The 20224-nt window shown below is 38.4% G+C and overlaps 1 pseudogene; it reads right to left on the bottom strand.

Annotated features, from left to right (window-relative positions):
* Positions 1-4745: 4745 nt before the first annotated feature.
* Positions 4746-5670, bottom strand: LOC122708123 (annotated as a pseudogene).
* Positions 5671-20224: the final 14554 nt, after the last annotated feature.

Raw genomic sequence — 20224 nt, 5'->3', positions numbered from 1 at the left:
ATGTGCTTGGAACACAACATTGATTCAATAGAGGCAATGGTCAGAAGGACATCATTGATGATCTCAGCAAGGAATACTTATGGGATAAAGAAAAAAACTTAACTGCTACAAATCACAGATTCTGCATTGAGTAGATCAGAAATGAGTGCAAGAAAAGAGAGAAAAATGACCCATAACTGCTTTTTCCGTATGCATGAAATTCTACCAGATTCAGGTTTAGTTTTACAGCTTCAACCAGTTACATGAATTCACAGGTTTTTCTTCTAATAACAAATTAAAGAAATAATGGAATTTATTGCCATCAAGTAATAATTTCTATAATTCATCACAACCTCAGATATACGGATGATACCACTCTAGTGACAGAAAGCAAAGAGAAGCTAAATACCCTCTTGATGAGGAAGAGATAAATAGCCTCTTGATGAAGAAAGAGAGTGAAAGAGCCAGCTTAAAACTAAATATTAAAAAAACTAAGATGATAACATCCGGCCCCATTACTGCATGGCAAGTATAAGGGGGAAAAGGTGGAAATAGTAACAGATTTCCTCTTTGTGGGCTCCAAAATCACTGCAGATGGTGACTGCAGCCATGAAATCATGCTTCTTGGCAGGAAGGCAATGACAAACCTTGCCAGTGTGCTGAAAAGCAGAGACATTATTTTGCCAACAAAGGTCCAGATAGTCAAGGCTATGGTCTTCCCAGTGGTCACGTACCGTTGTGACAGCTGGCCCGCAAAGAAGGCAGAATACCAAAGAATTAATGCCTTCAAATTGTGGTGCTGGAGAAGACTCCAGACTCCTCAAAGTCCCTTAGACAGCAGGGAGATCAAACTGGTCAATCTTAAGGGAGATCAGCCTCGAATATTCACTGAAAGGACTGATGCTGAAGCTGAAGTTCCAGGCAACTCGTTGGAAAAGTCCCTGGTGCTGGGAAAGATTGAGGGCAGAAGGAGAAGAGGGCATCAGAGGATGTGATGGCTGGATGGCATCACTGATGCAATAAACATGAACTTGGGAAAACTCTAGGAGATAATGAGGGACAGGGAGGCATGGCATGCTGCAGTCCATGGCATCACAAAGAGTCGGACACAACTAGGTGACTGAACAATAACAACTAGTCTCTATAATAAACCAAGAAGGTATGCAGAAAGATATGTGTGCATACACGCATGCTCAATCCTGTCCAATTCTCTGTGACCCCATGGACTGTAGGCCCCTCTCTGTCCTTGTGATTCCCAGACAAGAACAGTGGAGTGGGTTGCCATTCCTACTCCAGGGGAATCTTCCCGACCCGGGGATTGAAACTGTGTCTCTTGACTCGTCTGCATTGGCAAGTGGATTCTTTACCACTGGCACCACCTGGGAAGCAGAAAAAGGAAAGTATCAAAAAGTTTCCTGAAGAGAAAAGCATCAAAGCAGATGTATTGGAAGGCCAGTAACCAAGACTGACTAATTTCCCAGGTCAGGCACTGAACTTCAATGAACTTCCAGGCAGTGATGACACAATGTTTAGATAATTATACTGCTAACCATTTACTGAGCCAGGACCTGTGCTTAACAGAATATATGTTGGATCATTATCACTAAAAATCTAATAATTTTTCATTAATAACTGTGTTTATTTTTATATATCACAATTGATAGTCACATGGTACCTGCAATATTATAGTATGTAACTATTTAACACTATAAACACACTGGCCCTGTCTACCTCTGAGGGGTAGATAATGAATATTACACCATTTCCAAATTTCTTTGTAGCTTTCAGCACCTTTTAGTATTGCTCATATAACCCATGCTCTGCTGGTAACACATCAGAAAAAGTAAAGACTCAAATAAAAGAACAATTTTGATGTCAGAAAAGAATTTCTATTTTTGACATATACAGTCACACTCTGTAAAGTACATGCCTGCTATATAGCAATAGTTTCTACAAGATAGCACAATACCATATGCATGATAAATATTGAATGTGTGGGTGAATATATAAAGGAAAATAATTAAATTCACTAAAATGAAGTCCAAAAAGTAGTACTAAAGGCTAGGGAATTCATTTCTACTTTAAGTTGACTCAACTTCAAGGAAAAGTCTGGCTTGACCTCAGAGGGAACTACAATTTGCTTTTATTCCTGTTTAAACTGAGGATGAGAAAGAAATTTAAACTACACCTCTCAGCATATGAGCTAATAGTTTACCTTAATATTCTCCCTGCTCAGCAGGATTTTTTATCTTATTAATATGAGACTTTAAGCTATATTCTTCAGTTAATCTATTTACTTTTCAGTAATATTTCATTGTTAAAAGCTGTTTTTAAAAATGCATGGCTTTGTCTACACACAAAGCAATTTCAAGATAAATGCACTCCTTTTATTATTTTTTGTGTTAATTCACTAACAGCATTTTGAGCACACTGTATCAGATGTTCATAATTGCTGGGGTTGCAATGGTAAAAAAAAAGAGAGAGAGAGAGACCTGGATTCTGTCTTCAAAAAGCTTAAGATCCATTGAAAAATTCTCAAGAGGAAGTAAAAAATTACAACAAGGTGTTATAAATTACAAAATAGTGGAAGGACAAGGTACCATGAAATGTGTAGGGAATAGGAATTTGTACAGCCACTATGAAAAACAGTATGAAGTTCCTTAAAAAACTAATATGAGTCAGTGATCCAACTCCTAGGAATAGATCCAGAGAAAAGCACAATTTGAAGGGACGAATGCACCCCAATGTTCATTACAGCACTATTTATGATAGCCAGAACATAGAAACAACCTAAATGTCCATCAACACAGAGTGAATAAAGAATATGTGGTACATATATACAATGGAATATAATCAGCCATAAAAAATGAAACAGTGCCATTCACGGAGATGTGGATGAACCTAGAGACTCTCATACAGAGTGAAGTAAGTCAGAAAGAGAAAAACAAACATTGAATAACATCACTTACATGTGGAATCTAAAAAAAACGGTACAGATGAACTTATTCGCAAAACAAAAATAGAGTCACACATATAGAGAACAAACACGGTTACCAAGTGGGGAAGGGGGAGTGGAAAGAGCTGGGAGATTGGGACTGACATATACACTCTACTATGCATGAAACAAATAAACAATAAGAACCCACAGTATAGCACAGAGAACTCTCTTCAGTGGTGACCTAAATGGACAGGAAATCCAAACAGGAGGGGACATACGTATGTGCATGACTGATTCACTTTGCTGTAAAGCAAAAAACTAATGCAACGTTGTAGAGCGCCTATACCCTGATTAAAATTAATTTTAAAAAAGAACTATGAGGATCTGTAAAACTGTGTGTGCCCAGTTTAATTTTTAAATATGAATAAAATAAAGTGTTATATAGGTTTCCTCACATATGAAAAAGCTTTTATTTTAAAAATTAGAAGCCGAATTATATGATGCAATTATTATATAATATGCTGTTGGTACCTTAACATAAAGATACCAATGTTTTCAATTATTATTTTCATAAATCAAAACTGTTCATAAAAATTATAAATGTGAGTGTAGTTTGGCATAACTGCAACTGCTGACAGCAGTGATTAGCAACAGAAAAGCACAAAAACATATGGGAATGAGTTGGTGGTGGCAGCAGGCTGGTCTAGGAACATGGGTACATGGATGCAAAGGAAGAGAGAAGTAGAACTGATAAAAGAACAGTATTTTAACTGCTTTAAGGATAATTAAAATTGTCTTGTGATATAAGTACCAGAACTTCAAGGGAAAAAAGTTAAAGTAGCATAAGCAATAAAGTGCAATGTGAGTAGAGATCACTGTTACAGCTGATGAACTAATGATCATCTCTGGGACCATCGGATCATTCTCAATGGGAAACTATGTGAAGATTTTTTAATAAATATCACCAGTTTCATTACCTCATTTCTGTCCAAACTGCCTGGAAACACACACTAGAGTTGTGTTTAATGAGTAAAAAGTATGTGAACAAAGAGTAATAACTCAGTATGTATCTCAGTTCTACCACTAACTTGAAGTTTGGTCAAACATGCCATCCCTCATCCACGGGCAAAATCTATACTCTCTCCAAAAGACTGAAATCCGGGCCTGGGAAGGAAGTCCACATTCTAAATGAATTCCTTCTTTGGATGCTCATTTCTCAGTCAAAGGGCTTTTTTTGCAGAGCTCATTACCCTTTTTATAGTTAGAGCCCTGACATAATTATTGATTGCATGTGAACCTTTCGGTTCAAATCACTCTGTTCTGTTCCCTGACTGGACCCCACCTAATACAATATGGAAAATATGTAATACAATGCTTGTCTTATAAGCATATCATAAATAGTATTCCTTTTACTGTACAATCAAGATTTAATGAACAAGAAAATTCACACAAAAAATTCTATATTGAGGCCAGAGTCCAAAGTAAAGGAGTATCATTAGGCATGTTTTAATAATCAGTAGTAACCGACACATCTCCATGCTACATAATAAGACCAATTCAAAATTCTCGATTTGTACTTTTTAGCTTCTGAAGATGTTTCCAGATTTCCTGTTAATAGATAAGTATTTATTGATTAAGGTGCATTAAGTTGTGATAAGGAGAGTGAGATGGGAGACAGTAAGTCTGGATTCCAACCCAAGCTTTAGTTCTTGTGCTTAAGTGGCAAGCAGCAAGTGTTATTCATTCCCTTGCTAGATTCGATATATCATCAAGAGGCTTGGACTAGAGTACCTCTATTACTTCTATCCATGACATTTAATGATTCTGTTTAACTATTACCTGAAGTCAATTTTTTCTTCCAGAGTTTCTTCATAGCACATTTAACCTCAGCATTTCTGAGAGTATAGATTAAAGGATTTAACATAGGGGCCACCATAGTGTAAAAGACAGCAACAGCTTTATCAATGGGCAGAGTGGCGACTGGGCAAAGATACACAAACACGCAGGACACGAAGAATAACACAACCACCGTGATGTGAGAGACACATGTAGAAAGGGCTCTGCGTCTCCCCTCCACACTGTGAGCCCTTAGGGAGCGCAAGATGACCACATAGGAGACCAACAGGAGGAGGAGGTTTAACAGGCAGATGAACCCACTGTTGGCAGCAACAAAGAGACCAAGGATGTGGGTGTCCATGCAGACAAGCTTCAACAAAGGGTACAAGTCACACATGAAGTGGTCTATGACATCGGGGCCACAGAGGGCAGCCGGACTGTAAAGGGGATCTGAACGCTTCGTGGAGAAATCCTCCGGTCCAGGCCACCCCAGCAGGAGGAGGCACAGCCTGCGCTCACGGTGGCGTGTAGTGCAGAGGTCTGCAGATGGCCACGTAGCGCTCATAGGCCATCTCCGTCAGCAGGATGATCTCAGCAGCACCGAAAATGTGTTCTGCATAGACTTGAGCCATACACCCATTAAAGGAGATTGTCTTGAGCTCATGAAGGGAGTCCACAATCAACTTAGGAGCCAAAGAAGAAGAGTAAATTGTGTCTATCAAGGAAAGGTGGGTCAGGAAGAAGTACATGGGGGAGTTCAGAGCCTGGCTGGTGGTGATGGTGACCACAATGAGCAGGTTGCCTGAGAGGGTTACCATGTACAAGACCAAAAACACTACAAACACTACGTTTTGCATTTGGGGGTTCTGTGTAAGACCTACTAGAATGAACACAGTCACATTCCTTTCATTCCACATCTATGTGGTGTGGGTAATGTAAACACTGGCAAGGAACACTTTATTTTTAAGAAAGAAAAAAAATAAGAAAAGGGAATATAAAAGAATGAATTATTACAAAATACTACCTTTTAACAGTACTCTGACAATATCACAAATGATTCCTTCTGTTCCCCAAACTGTCCAGGAACCTATGCACCAAAATTTCTCTTAGTTGACTCTTTTATATTTTTTTTTTACATTTTTTAGTATTTTCCAAAATTCTGGAGCTTACATTACTAATTTTAATCAGAAAATAAATATAACTTACATGTTTTTCTCTTGGAGGCCTTAGGTTGAAACAATGAATTTTTTAATTGAATGGTATATGTATGGGAAAAGAAACATAGGAAGTTGTGTACTGGTATATTGTGGGACCCCAAAAATATATGATCTGAATATATTAATATTTGAGGAGATCGCTTTAATGTGCTCATAAAGTTACTGCTATCAGTTCACTAAATGAGCATAGAATGAGGGCCTCGCTGACTCTAACAGCTTTAGAGGATCAAGGCAGGGGGTGAGTCTGCCCTAGCTGCCCCAGGGACCACTTTTAATCATCCTAGATGCTGTCTTTAGTCTACCATCTAAAAATTATTGATCACTAGTTTTAACATATGCCATTAATACTGACAAGTAATAAGCCTAGTCTCAGTCATCAACCAGATCACTGTAATGCAAAGTCTATTTCAATTTACTTGATGAGGAATACATGTATTAGTCAAGTCAACTTTAAGGTAATATATATAGCTAAGCGGGCTTCCCAGATGGCACTAGTGGTAAAGAACTTGCGTGCCAATGCAGAAGACATAAGAGATGTGGGTTTGATCCCTGGGTTGGGAAGATCCCCTGGAGGAGGGCATGGCAACCCACTCCAGAATTCTTGTCTGGAGAACCCCATGGACATAAGAGCCTGGTAGGCTACAGTCCCTAGGGTTGCAAAGAGTCAGACATAACTGAAATGACTTAGCACACACACATACAACTAAGTATTGTCATTATTAATCTTTTCATTTTACAATAACTAAGATTTCATTATTCTCTTTATATTTATGTATTTTAAAAGCAAATAGGCAGTGAAGGGTAAAATGAATTACCTATGTTACAAGTGGGCAAGGTAACTCTTCCAGTGAAGTTGCTCAGTCTTGTCCAACTCTTTGTGGTCCCATGGACTGTAGCCTACCAGGCTCCTCTGTCCATGGAATTTTCCAGGCAAGAGTCCTGGAGTGGGTTGCCATTCCCTTCTCCATGGGACCTTCCAGACCCAGGGATTGAACCCAGGACTCCCGCATCGCAGGCAGATGCTTTACCATCTGAGCCACCAGGGAAGCCCCAGATTCTCTGCACCAGGGAACTCTTCCAGATGATCCCACAAACTCTTTGTTGAGAAGCTATCTTTAGAGTTCCAAGCCCCCATAGTGGGCTCCCTTCTGGATAGCCCAGGGCATCAGAGAATCCTTCCAGGGACAAGAACACTTGAGAAGAAATTCTGTGTGCATTTCTAATTGCCAACTCTTCTCTAGAGAAGATGGCACCTGGGAGAACCAAGAACCAACTGATATATTTTTATACTTTCCCAATGGTCTGTACTAAAGGTTGGATTTCATGATCAAAATCAGACAGAAAATCCCAAACTTAACCCATTCATCCTCATTATTTCACTTATTACTTCAGTATCTTGCAAACTTTGAAGCAGTTAGTTTTAAAACAGATCTGTTTTACAATTTATATCAGCTCCTTTTATCCCACACAACACAATAACCAACTCACAAACAAAACAGCTCAGTGGACATTTTTGATGTCCTCTCTTCATTGATAGACCCAAATACAGGATAATATTCAGGTTTTTGGGTTTTTTGTCTTAGTCCAAAGACCAATTCTGTTCCTATTTCCACTCATATTCTCTAATACTCATAATTTTGGAAAACTGAGAAATGGACAAAAGTTATAATATAGCAAAATAATCTTGACCGTCCATAAAATGGCACCCAGACTGCAATTGAGAGGTAAGAACTTCAGCAGACACATTACTTCTTAAGCAGGGAAATCTTTGTTACTTGATTACATTCAGTATACTCAAATATTGGGAAATGCACTTTTCCTATAAGTCTGTTTTTCTCAATCTTTATAGAATGCAGAGATTTATTTTTGACACCATGGCATTTCTATAATAACTATCAACTTTGTTGAGTTTCACAATGTGCTAGGCATTATGCTAAATACTTTACATGTAAGTGGTCTGGGTGGTCTTTCAAACGATTCTTGTGAGGTTGGTGTACTGTTGTCTGTATTTTAAAGGAAAAGAAACTGTGCTTACAAGAAGATAAATGACTTGCCCAAAGCAATGATGATGAAAAACCTAACAGAGAAGACTGCATTCAAATCCAGGACGCCTGTCTCTAGCTCTTTACCACCGAGTGCCTCTCCAGAAGGAATCCAGCTTACTTCTGGGAATCAGCAATGCCAGAGTTTAGACATGGCCACCGGTGACCACAGGAAATCCATGGCCTTTATTTTGCTAACCTACGAAATATAGTAAAAGATGTTAATGGGATCCAGGGTTGATTGGACAAGACCTAGAATTTTGTAAACAAAAAATCTCCCAGTACTTTGCATTTTATCATCTCATCAGTTTAGTTCATTTCAGTTGCTCAGTCATGTCCGACTCTTTGAGAACCCCATGGACTGCAGCACGCCAGGCCTCCCTGTCCATCACCAAATCCAGAGCTTGTTCAAATTCTTTTCCATTGAGTCAGTGATTCCATCCAACCATATAATCCACTGTTGTCCCCTTCTGCCACTCCTGGGCATACACACGGAGGAAACCAGATCTGAAAGAAACATGTGTACCCCAGTGTTCATTGCAGCACTGTTTATAATAGCCAGGGCATGGAAGCAACCTAGATGCCCATCAGCAGACGAATGGATAAGGAAGCTGTGATACATATACACCATGGAATATTACTCAGCCATTAAAAAGAATTCATTGGAATCAGTTCTAATGAGATGGATGAAACTGGAGCCCATTATACAGAGCGAAGTAAGCCAGAAAGATAAAGACCAATACAGTATACTATCGCATATATATGGAATTTAGAAAGATGGTAACAATAACCCTACATGCAAAACAGAAAAAGAGACAGATTTACAGAACAGATTTTTGGACTCTGTGGGAGAAGGCGAGGGTGGGATGTTCTGAGAGAACAGCATTGAAACAAGTACACTATCAAGGGTGAAGCAGATCACCAGCCCAGGTTGGATGCATGAGACAAGTGCTCGGGGCTGGTGCACTGGGAAGACCCAGAGGGATGGGATGGAGAGGGAGGCAGGAGGGAGGATCGGGTTGGGAAACACATGTAAATCCATGGTTGATTCATGTCAATGTATGGCAAAAACCACTACAATATTGTAAAGTAATTAGCCTCCAACTAATAAAAGTAAATGGAAAAAAAAAAAAAGAATAAAGATGAGTGAACACTGGATTAAAAAAAAGACTGATTTTTCTATTAATATCTAAGGCTTTGCCCTCCTAGGAATTAATTATCTCTGTTTTGTTTTTGTTTAAAGATTTTGCCTTAGAAACAAATATTTGGGAGAATTTGTCTACAAATAGTACATCTTCACCTGGTTGGTTCTTCTCCGTGAACTTTAAACTAATGTAGTAACAGTTTCCATTCCTGGTTGGAAATTTGTGTGAGAAAGCAATCCTCGTGTAAGCCCTAGGGTATCATGAACTGAGACATAAAGGACAGTAAACACTATGTGAACAATTCCATGGGGTTTCATCGAGGTTGCATATCCCTGAGAGCATCTCCTCACTAGCTAAGGTCACCAGACGAGGGTGAGATTCTGAGTCAAGCTCTCAGCTGTACTATAAACACATCGGGACATACGCTATCTACAAGAACCTTGGGACTTGCCATATTCTCAGGAAGTGTGATATCTAGAGTTGGGGAACAAATGCGGCTAAAATTCTAGTACCAACACTTCTGGTGTAGAAATATAGAAACATATAATCATATGCCTTCTCACTGACTATTTTAGACTTTTGGGAATTCCACTGGTCATTCAATAAAAGAAGTCTGCCTAGGCAATGAGATTTCTTTTCAAATTTTCTTCACATGCATTATCCTCAGGACAGTGCAACACATATAGTTAGTAAATACTCTGCAGCCTAGAGGAGAGGGTTTAAGTCACATGTTGTACCACTTGATACAGCTATTACATTTAAATATTATGGCCAGGCAGAAGATGGAGAACTGGGGGAAATAGTAATAATAGTATAACCATATCAAGAAATTTATTTTTTGGGCATAACACTACAAAACTAGATTTCAACAATAGGGGGGAAAAAAACTGAAAAAGCAAGTGGAGGCTAAGCAATACAAAACTAAACAACCATTGAATCACTGAAAGAAAGAAGAAATTTTAAAATGGGTGAAGACCAATTAAAACAAAAACAAACAAAAAACCAAAATGACCTAGAATCTACGTGTGCTAGTTGCTTCAGTTGTGTCCCACTCTGGGTGACTCTGTGGATTGTAGTCCACCAGGCTCCTCTGTTCATGGGGATTCTCCAGGCAAGAAGACTGGAGCAGGGTGCCATGCCCTCCTCCAGGAGTCTATAGGATGCAGCAGAAGCAGTTCTAAGAGGGAAGCTTAGAGCAATAGAAGCCTACATCAGGAAAGAGGAGAAATCTCAACTAACAATCTAACTATTCACCTAAAAGAAATAGAAAATAAACAAGTCCCAAAGTTAGTAGAAGGAAAGAAATCATAATGATCAGAATAGAAATATATGGGAAAAGAGACTAACAATAATAATAATAATAATGAAAACTAAGACCTGGTTCATTGAAAAGATAAGCAAAATTGACAAAACTTTAGCCAGACTCAAGGCCCAAATCAATAAAAACAAAAATTTTAAAAAGACAAGTTACAAATAATCCCATGGAAAGCAAAAAGAATCATAAGAGATTACTGCAAACAATTTTATGCCAATAAAATAAGCAACTTAGAAGAAATGGACAAATTCCTAGTAATGCACAATCCTGCAAGACTGAACTAGGAAAAAACAGGGAATATGAACATATCAATTACCAGTAATTAAATTAAATAATTTTATAAAAAATTAAAGTTATGGTGGCTCAGATGGTAAAGAGTCCACCTGCAATGCAGGAGACCAGGGTTCAACTACTGGGTTGGGAAGATCCCCTGGAAAAGAAAATGGCAACCCACTCCAGTATTCTTGCCTGGAGAATTCCACAGACAGAGGAACCTGGAAGGCTACCGTTCATAGGGTCACAAAGAGTCAGACACGACTGAGCAACTAACACACACTTTCAATTAAAAATAAAAAAGTCCAGGACCAGATTACTTCACAGGTAAGTTCTACCAAACATTTAGTGAAGACTTAGCACCTGTCTTTCTGAAACTACTTCAAAAAATTTACAGAGAAAGGGATGGTTCTGAACTCTATGAGGCCTGCATCACCCAAAACCAGACAAAAATATCGCAAAAAGAGAGAAAATTACAGGCCAATATACTGATGAACCTAGATGCAAAATTCTTCAACAAAATATTAGCAACTAAATTCAATATAAGTTGAAAGGATCATACACCATGATCAAATAGGATCTATCCCAGAGATATAAGGATAGTTCAATATCAACAAAGCAATCAATGTGATATACCAGGTTAGCAAATTGAGGACTAAAAATCACTTAATCATCTTAATATAGGCAAAGAAAGCTTTTGATAAATCTCTTCACCCATTTGTGACAAAAACTCTTCAGAAAGTGGGAATAGAGGAAACAAATCTCAATGTAATAAAGGCCATTCATGATAATCCAAGGGAAAGAGCAGAGGCTGTGCTTTTCTGGAGCAGCTGTGAAGAGATACCCCACGTCCAAGGCAAGAGAAACCCAAGTAAGACGGTAGGCGCTGAAAGAGGGCATCACCGGGCAGACACACTGCAACCACAATCACGGACAACTAACCAATCTGATCACAGGACCACAGCGCGTCTAACTCAATGAAACTGAGCCATGCTGTGTGGGGCCACCCAAGACGGTCGGGTCATGGTGGAGAGGTCTGATAGAGTGTGGTCCACTGAAGAAGGGAATGGCAAACCACTTCAGTATTGTTGTCTTGAGAACCCCATGAGCAGTATGAAAAGGCAAAATGATAGGATACTGAAAGACAAACTCCCCAGGTCGGTAGGTGCCCAATATGCTACTGGAGATCAGTGGAGAAATAACTGCAAAAAAGAATGAAACCAAAGCAAAAACAACACCCAGTTGTGGATGTGACTGGTGATAGAAGCAAGATCTGATACTGTAAAGAGCAATACTGTATAGGAACCTGGAATGTTAGGTCCTGGAACCAAGGCAAATTGGAAATGGTCAAACAGGAGATGGCAAGAGTGAACATCGACATTCGAGGAATCAGCGAACTAAGATGGACTGGAACGGGTGACTTTAACTCAGATGACCATTATATCTACTACTGTTGGCAGGAATCCCTTAGAAGAAATGGAGTAGCCATCATAGTCAACGAGAGTCCGAAATGCAGTACTTGGATGCAATCTCAAAAACGATAGAATGATCTCTGTTTGTTTCCAAAGCAAACCATTCAGTATTATGGTAATCCAAGTCTATGCCCCGACCAGTAATGTTGAAGAAGCTGAAGTTGAATGGTACTATGAAGACCCACAAGACCTTTTAGAATTAACACCCAAAAAAGATGTCCTTTCATTATAGGGGACTGGAATGCACAAGTAGGAAGTCAAGAAACACCTGGAGTAACAGGCAAATTTGGCCTTGGAGTACAGAATGAAGCAGGGCAAAGGCTAATAGAGTTTTGCCAAGAGACTGCACTGGTCATAGCAAACACCCTCTTCCAACAACCCAAGAGAAGACTCTACACATGGACATCACCAAATGGTCAACACCAAAATCAGATTGATTATATTCTTTGCAGCCAAAGATGGAGAAGCTCTATACAGTCAGCAAAAATAAGACCAGGAAATGACTGTAGCTCAGATCATGAACTCCTTATTGCCACATTCAGACTTAAATTGAAGAAAGTGGGGAAAACCACTAGACCATGTAGGTATGACCTAAATCAAATCCCTTATGACTATACAGTTGAAGTGAGAAATAGATTTAAGGCACTAGATCTGATAGAGTGCCTGATGAACCATGGATGGACGTTCATGACATTGTACAGGAGACAGGGATCAGGATCATAATTATCATATGTGAAACGAGTCGCCAATCCAGATTCAATGCATGATACAGGATGCTGGGGTCTGGTGCACTGGGGTGACCCAGAGGGATGGGATGGGGAAGGAGTTGGGAGGGGGGTTCAGGATGGGGAACACATGTACACCCATGGCAGATTCAAGTCAATATATGGCAAAACCAATACAATGATGTAAAGTAAAATAAATAAGTAGTTTTTTAAAAAAGATCATTCCCAAGAAAAAGAAATGCAAAAAGGCAAAATGATTGTCTGAGGAGGCTTTACAAAGAGCTGTGAAAAGAAAAGAAGTGAAAAGCAGAGAAAAGGAAAGATATACCCATTTGAATGCAGAGTTTCAAAGAATAGCAAGGAGAGATAAGAAAACCTTCTTCAGCAACTGATGCAAAGAAATAGAGGAAAACAATAGAATGGGAAAGACTAGCGATCTCTTCAAGAAAATTAGAAATACCAAGGGAAAATTTCATGCAAAGATGGACTCAATAAAGGACAGAAATTGTACGGACATAACAGAAGCAGAAGATATTAAGAAGAGGTGGCAAGAATACACAGAAGAACTGTACAAAAAAGATCTTCATGACTCAGATAATCACGATGGTGTGATCATTCACCTAGAGCCAGACATCCTGGAATGTAAAGTCAAGTGGGTCTTAGGAAGCATCACTGTGAACAAAGCTGGAATTCCAGAATTCATTCCAGTCGAGCTATTTCTTTTTGTTGTTGTTTGTTTGTTTGTTTGTTTCAGTTGAGCTATTTCAAATCCTGAAAGATGATGCTGTGAAAGTGCTGCACTCAATATGCCAGCAAATTTGGAAAACTCAGCAGTGGCCACAGGACTGGTCAAGGTGAGTGTTCAGTCCAATCCCAAAGAAAGGCAATGCCAAAGAAAGCTCAAACTACTGCACAGTTGCACTCATCTCACACGCTAGTAAAGTAATGCTAAAAATTCTCCAAGCCAGGCTTCAGCAATACATGAACCATGAACTTACAAATGTTCAAGCTGGTTTTAGAAAAGACAGAGGAACCAGAGATCAAATTGCCAATATCTGCCAGAACACCGAAAAAGCAAGAGAGTTCTAAAAAAACATCTATTTCTGCTTTATTGACTATACCAAAGCCTTTGACTGTGTGGATCACAGTAAACTGTGGAAAATTCTGAAAGAGATGGGCATACCAGACCACCTGACCTGCCTCTTGAGAAACCTGTATGCAGGTCAGGAAGCAACAGTTAGAACTGGACATGGAACACCAGACTGGTTTCAAATAGGAAAAGGAGTACATCAAGGCTGTATATTGTCACCCTGCTTATTTAACTTAGATGCAGAATACATCATGAAAAACACTTGGTTGAATGAAGCACAAGCTGGAAGAAAGATTACCGGGAGAAATATCAATAACCTCAGATATGCAGATGACCCCACCCTTATGGCAGAAAGTGAAGAAGAACTAAAGAGCCTCTTGATGAAAGTGAAAGAGGAGAAAAAAGTGAAAAAGTTGGCTTGAAGCTCAACATTCAGAAAACTAAGATCATGGCATCCGGTCCCATCACTTCATGGCAAATAGATGGGAAAACAGTGGAAACAGTGGCTGACTTTATTTTGGGGGGCTCCAAAACCACAGCAGATGGTGATTGCAGCCGTGAAATTAAAAGACGCTTGCTCCTTGGAAGAAAAGTTATGACCAACCTAGACAGCATATTAAAAAGCAGAGACATTACTTTGCCAACAAATGTCTGTCTAGTCAAGGCTATGGTTTTTCCAGTAGTCATGTATGGATGTGAGAGTTGAACTGTGAAGAAAGCTGAGTGCCAAAGAATTGATGCTTTTGAACTGTGGTGTTGGAGAAGACTCTTGAGAGTCCCTTGGACTACAAGGAGATCCAACCAGTCCATCCTAAAGGAGATTAGTCCTGGGTGTTCATTGGAAGGACTGATGTTGAAGCTGAAACTCCAATCCCTTGGCCACCTGATGCGAAGAACTGACTCATTGGAAAAGACCCTGATGCTGGGAGGGATTGGGGGCAGGAGGAGAAGGGGATGACAGAGGATGAGATGGTTGGATGGCATCACTGACTCAATGGACATGAGTTTGGGTGGACTCTGAGAGTTGGTGATGGACAGGGAGGCCTGGCATGCTGCAGTTAACGGGGTCACAAAGAGTCGGACACGACTGAGTGACTGAACTGAACTGAACTCAACATGATAATCCCACAGCTAACATTATACTCAGTATATAATGTTATCCACAGAAAGTATTTCCTCTAAGATTAGGAAAAGAGACAAAGATGTTTACTCTTGCCACATTTATTATTTGTTGGAAATTCTACCCATAGCGATCAGAGAAAAGAAATAAAGAAATTCAAATTAGAAAGGAAGAACTAAAACTGTTACTGCAGCTGATAAAACAATATACATAGAAAATCTTTGAAAAGCGACTAGAGCTCATCAATGAATTTAGTAAAGTTTCAGAATACAAAATTTATATACAGAAATCTGTTGTATTTCTTCAACACACTAGCAAGAACCCATCAGAAATAGAAATGAAGAGAACAATCCAATTCACAATCACACGATAAAGAATAAAATACTGAGGAATAAATCTAATTAAGAAGGTAAAAGGTCTGGACTTGGTAAGCTGTAATAGACAGATGAAAAAAACTGAAGGTACAAATATATGTAAATATGCATCATGTTCATGAACTGGAAGGATTAATATCATTAAAATCCCAGGCAATCTACAGGTTCAATGAAATCTCTGCCAAAATACCAATGCTATTTTTCACAAAATTAGAACAAATAGTTCTAAATTTTATATGAAAATATAAATACCCTGAATAGCCAGAACAGTCTTGAGAAAGAGCAAAGTGGAAGTGGCACACTCCCTGATTTCAGATTACACTGTACACCTATAGTAATCAAACAGTATGACTTAAACAAAAACAGACACAGCGATCAATGAAGCAAAATAGAGAGCCCAAAAAAGGACCTACAGTTATATGATCAGTTAATCCATGACAAAGAAGGCAAAGGGGAAAGGACAGTCTCTTCAACAAACACTTGGAAAAATTGGAAAGCTATAAGATGGATCAAATTAACCACTCTCTCACACCATGCACAAAAATAAATTCAAAATGGATTAAATACTTGAATATAAGACCTGAAATGATAAAACTCCTAGAAGAAAATATAGACTGTACACTCTTTGGCATCTATCTTAGCAATAATTTTTGGATATGTTTCCTTTGGCAAAAGAAAAAAAAGGAAAGATAAACAGTTGAGGATACATTAAAGTAAAAACCTTTTGCACAGTGAACGAAACGATCAACAAACCAAAAGGTCTACTAAGTGAGAGAATATATTTGTAAACAATATATTTGATAAGAGGTTAATATCCACAATATACAAAAAAAACTCATACAACTCATACATCAAGAAAACAAACATTCCAGTTTTTACAAAATGAGGAGAGTACCTGAACAGACATTTTTCCAAAGAAGACATATTCATTCATATTCAATTAAAAAAAGACATAAGCACTCTATGTTCATTGCAGAATTATTTATAAGAGCCAAGACATAGAATGATTTCAAGTACCCATAAATAGATGAATGGATAAAGAAGATGTGTTATGTAGAATCAACGGAATATTACTCGGTTATTAAAAAAAAAAAAAAGAATTAAATCTTGTCATTTGTGACAACACCAATGGACCTAGACGGTATTATGCTGAGTGAAATGTCAGAGACAAATACTGTATGATTTCATGTATATGTTGAATCTAAAAAACAAAACCAATAATCAAACATAGCAAAACATAAACAGTCACAGAGAAATAGCAGCTATATACCAAAGGAGAAGGAATGGGGAGAGGAAAGAAATAGTTGAAGAAAATTAAGAGGAATAACTTCCAGCTGAAAAAATAAATGAATCGTGGTGATAAAATGTACAGTGTGGAAAATATAATCAAGAACTAAGTAATAGCTTTATCATACATATCATAATTAGACTTTTAGTGATCATTCTGAAATGTATAGAAAAAGTCACTATGTTTTGTAACAGAAAATAACATAATGTTGTAAGTCAACTATACTTCAAAAACAAACTATAGACTTACAAACTCACTGAAGAAAAGAATACATTTGTGATTACCAGAGACGGTAGGAGAAGGGGGAAAAAATGAAGAGAAGTCAAAAGTGAATACAAACTTCCAGTTATAAGATAAATAAGTACTAGGAATGTGATAAACTACATGATAAATATAATTAACACTGCTGTATGTGATATATAAAAGTTTTTAAGGGAATAAATCCTAAGAGTTCATCACACACACACACACACAATTATTTCTTTAATTTTTATCTGCATCAGATGATGAATGTTCACTAAACTTATTGTGATAATCATTTCATGGTGTGTGTAATCACACACACATAATCACATCATTTCATGGTGTGTATAAATCAAATAATTATGATCTACATCTTAAACTTATACAGTGCTATACATCAATTACATATCAATAAACTGGAAGTAAAGCAAATTTTAAACAAAATGGGCAAAGGACCTGAATAGACATTTCTCAGAAAAAGACATTCAAATGATCACCAGTTGTATAAAAACATGTTCAACATCACTAATAATCAAGAAAATGTGAATTCAAACTACAATAAGGTTACACTTCACATTTTTAAGTATGATAATTATCAAAATGATAAAACATAAAAAGCAGTGGTAGGGATGTGGAGAAAGGGAACCCTTTTGTACTCTTGGTGGGAAATACTTTGGCATAACCATTATGGAAAACAGCAGGGAGATTCCTCTAAAAATTAAAAATAGAACTACTTTTAATCCATCAATCCTATTTCTGGGTGTATATTCAAAGGAATTCAAATCAATTATAATATCTCAAAGAGATATCTGCACTCATGTTCATTGCAGATTATTCCCATTAACCAGGATATGGAAGCAATTTATGCACCCATTGATGGCTGAATAGGTAGTGTGATGTATATTTAGAATATCATAAAATATCATGTAGACTTTATGAAAATGAAAAGCACTCTATGACACAAATAAACCTAGGGAATGTTATGCAAAGTAAAATGAGCAAGAGGGAGAAGAGAAATAATGCAAGATCTTACATATATATGGAATCTAAAAAGTCAAACTTATAGAACCAGAAAGTAGAATAGTGATTGCCAAAGACTGGAGAGCAAGAAATAGGGAGACACTGATTGGGGGAACAAAGTTTCAGTTACACAAGATGAAGATGGAGAATTTCTGGAAATCTCTTTTACAGCAATGTGATTATAGTTAGCAATACTGCATTGTACACTTGAAATTTCCTAGGTGAGTGGATCTTAAGCATTATCTCCAAACACCAAAAGAAGGGAAAAAAAAAGTAACAATGTAAGTCATGAGTATGTAAAATAGCTGATTGCAGCAATTATATTGTTGTGACGATGTATATTGTCATTGCTGTTCAGTTGCTGAGTCCTGTCCAACTCTGCGACCCCATGGACCGCAGCACCCCAAGCTTCTCTGCCCTTCACTATCTCCTGGAGTTTGCTCAAACTCATGTCCATTAAGTTGATGATGCTATCCAACCATCTCATCCTCTCTCGCCCCCGTCTCGTCCTGCCCACAATCTTTCTCAGCATCAGGGTCTTTTCCAACAAGTAGGCTCTTCACATCAGTTGGCCAAAGTATTGGAGCTTCAGCTTCAACATCAGTTCTTCCAATGAATATTTAGTGTTGATTTCCTTTAGGACTGACAGGTTTGATCTCCTTGCTGACCAAGGGACTCTTAAGAGTCTTCTCCAGCACCACACTTTGAATACTTATATCAAACTATCATTATATATCTTCACACACCCAATTTTATTTCTCCATTATATACACAATAAACTGGAAAATTCTGAAAGAGATGGGAATACCTGACCCCCTGACCTGCCTCTTGAGAAACCTGTATGCAGGTCAGGAAGCAACAGTTAGAACTGGACATGGAACAGCAGACTGGTTCCAAATAGGGAAAGGAGTACATCAAGGCTGTATATTGTCACCCTGCTTATTTAACTTATATGCAGAGTACATCATGAGAAATGCTGGGCTGGAGGAAGCACAAGCGGGAATCAAGACTGCAGGGAGAAATCAATAACCTCAGATATGCAGATGACACCACCCTTATGGAAGAAAGTGAAGAAGAACTAAAAAGCCTCTTGATGAAAGTGAAAGAGGAGAGTGAAAAAGTTGGCTTAAAGTTCAACATTCAGAAAACTAAGATCATGGCATCCAGTCCCATCACTTTATGGCAAATAGATGGGGAAACAGTGGAAACAGTGGCTGACTTTATTTTTCTGGGCTCCAAAATCACGGCAGATGGTGATTGCAGCCATGAAATTAAAAGACGCTTACTCCTTGGAAGGAAGGTTATGACCAACCTAGACAGCATATTAAAAAGCAGAGACATTACCTTGCCAACAAATGTCTGTCTAGTCAAGGCTATGGTTTTTCCAGTGGTCATGTATGGATGTGAGAGTTGGACTATAAAGAAAGCTGAGCACTGAAGAATTGATCCTTTTGAACTGTGATGTTGGGGAAAACTCTTGAGAGCCCCTTGGACTGCAAGGAGATCCAACCAGTCCATCCTAAAGGAGATCAGTCCTGGGTGTTCATTGGAAGGACTGATTTTGAAGCTGAAATTCCAATACTTTGGCCACCTCATGCGAAGAGTTGACTCATTTGAAAAGACCCTGATGCTGAGACAGATTGAGGGCAGGAGGAGAAGGGGATGCCAGAGGATGAGATGGTTAGATGCCATCACCGACTCAATGGACATGGACTCCGGGAGTTGCTGATGGACAGGGAGGCCTGGTATGCTGCAGTTCATGGGATCGCAAAGAGTCAGACACGACTGAGAGACTGAACTGAACTGAACTGATGATATTTCAATAAACGAGGCAGAGAGAAAAACAGTTTCAGAGACAAGAATTTCAAATGGTTCTCATTAATTTTGTGCCCTCACTGATCTGGCTCTCAAGTAATCAGCTGTGGTTTCCAATAAGGATTTAACATTCATAACAAAATAGGAACTCTTCCATGACTTGATTCAATGGGGAAATTACATCACAGGTCCACACATTGGGATTGTGCCCCTTTGTTATTACATGACGCTCATTTTTCTTAACAATCCAGGTTCAGTTAAAAGGACTCCCATAAACTTAGTTTCAGTTGTAGAGAATTTAGTTGTTTGCTACAGAATGGGTGGATCTCTGA

This window comes from Cervus elaphus, chromosome 1, assembly GCF_910594005.1.
Source record: "Cervus elaphus chromosome 1, mCerEla1.1, whole genome shotgun sequence".
Lineage (NCBI taxonomy): Eukaryota > Metazoa > Chordata > Mammalia > Artiodactyla > Cervidae > Cervus > Cervus elaphus.
Note: the sequence above shows the minus strand (reverse complement) of the source record. Positions and strands in the feature narration are given on the sequence as shown.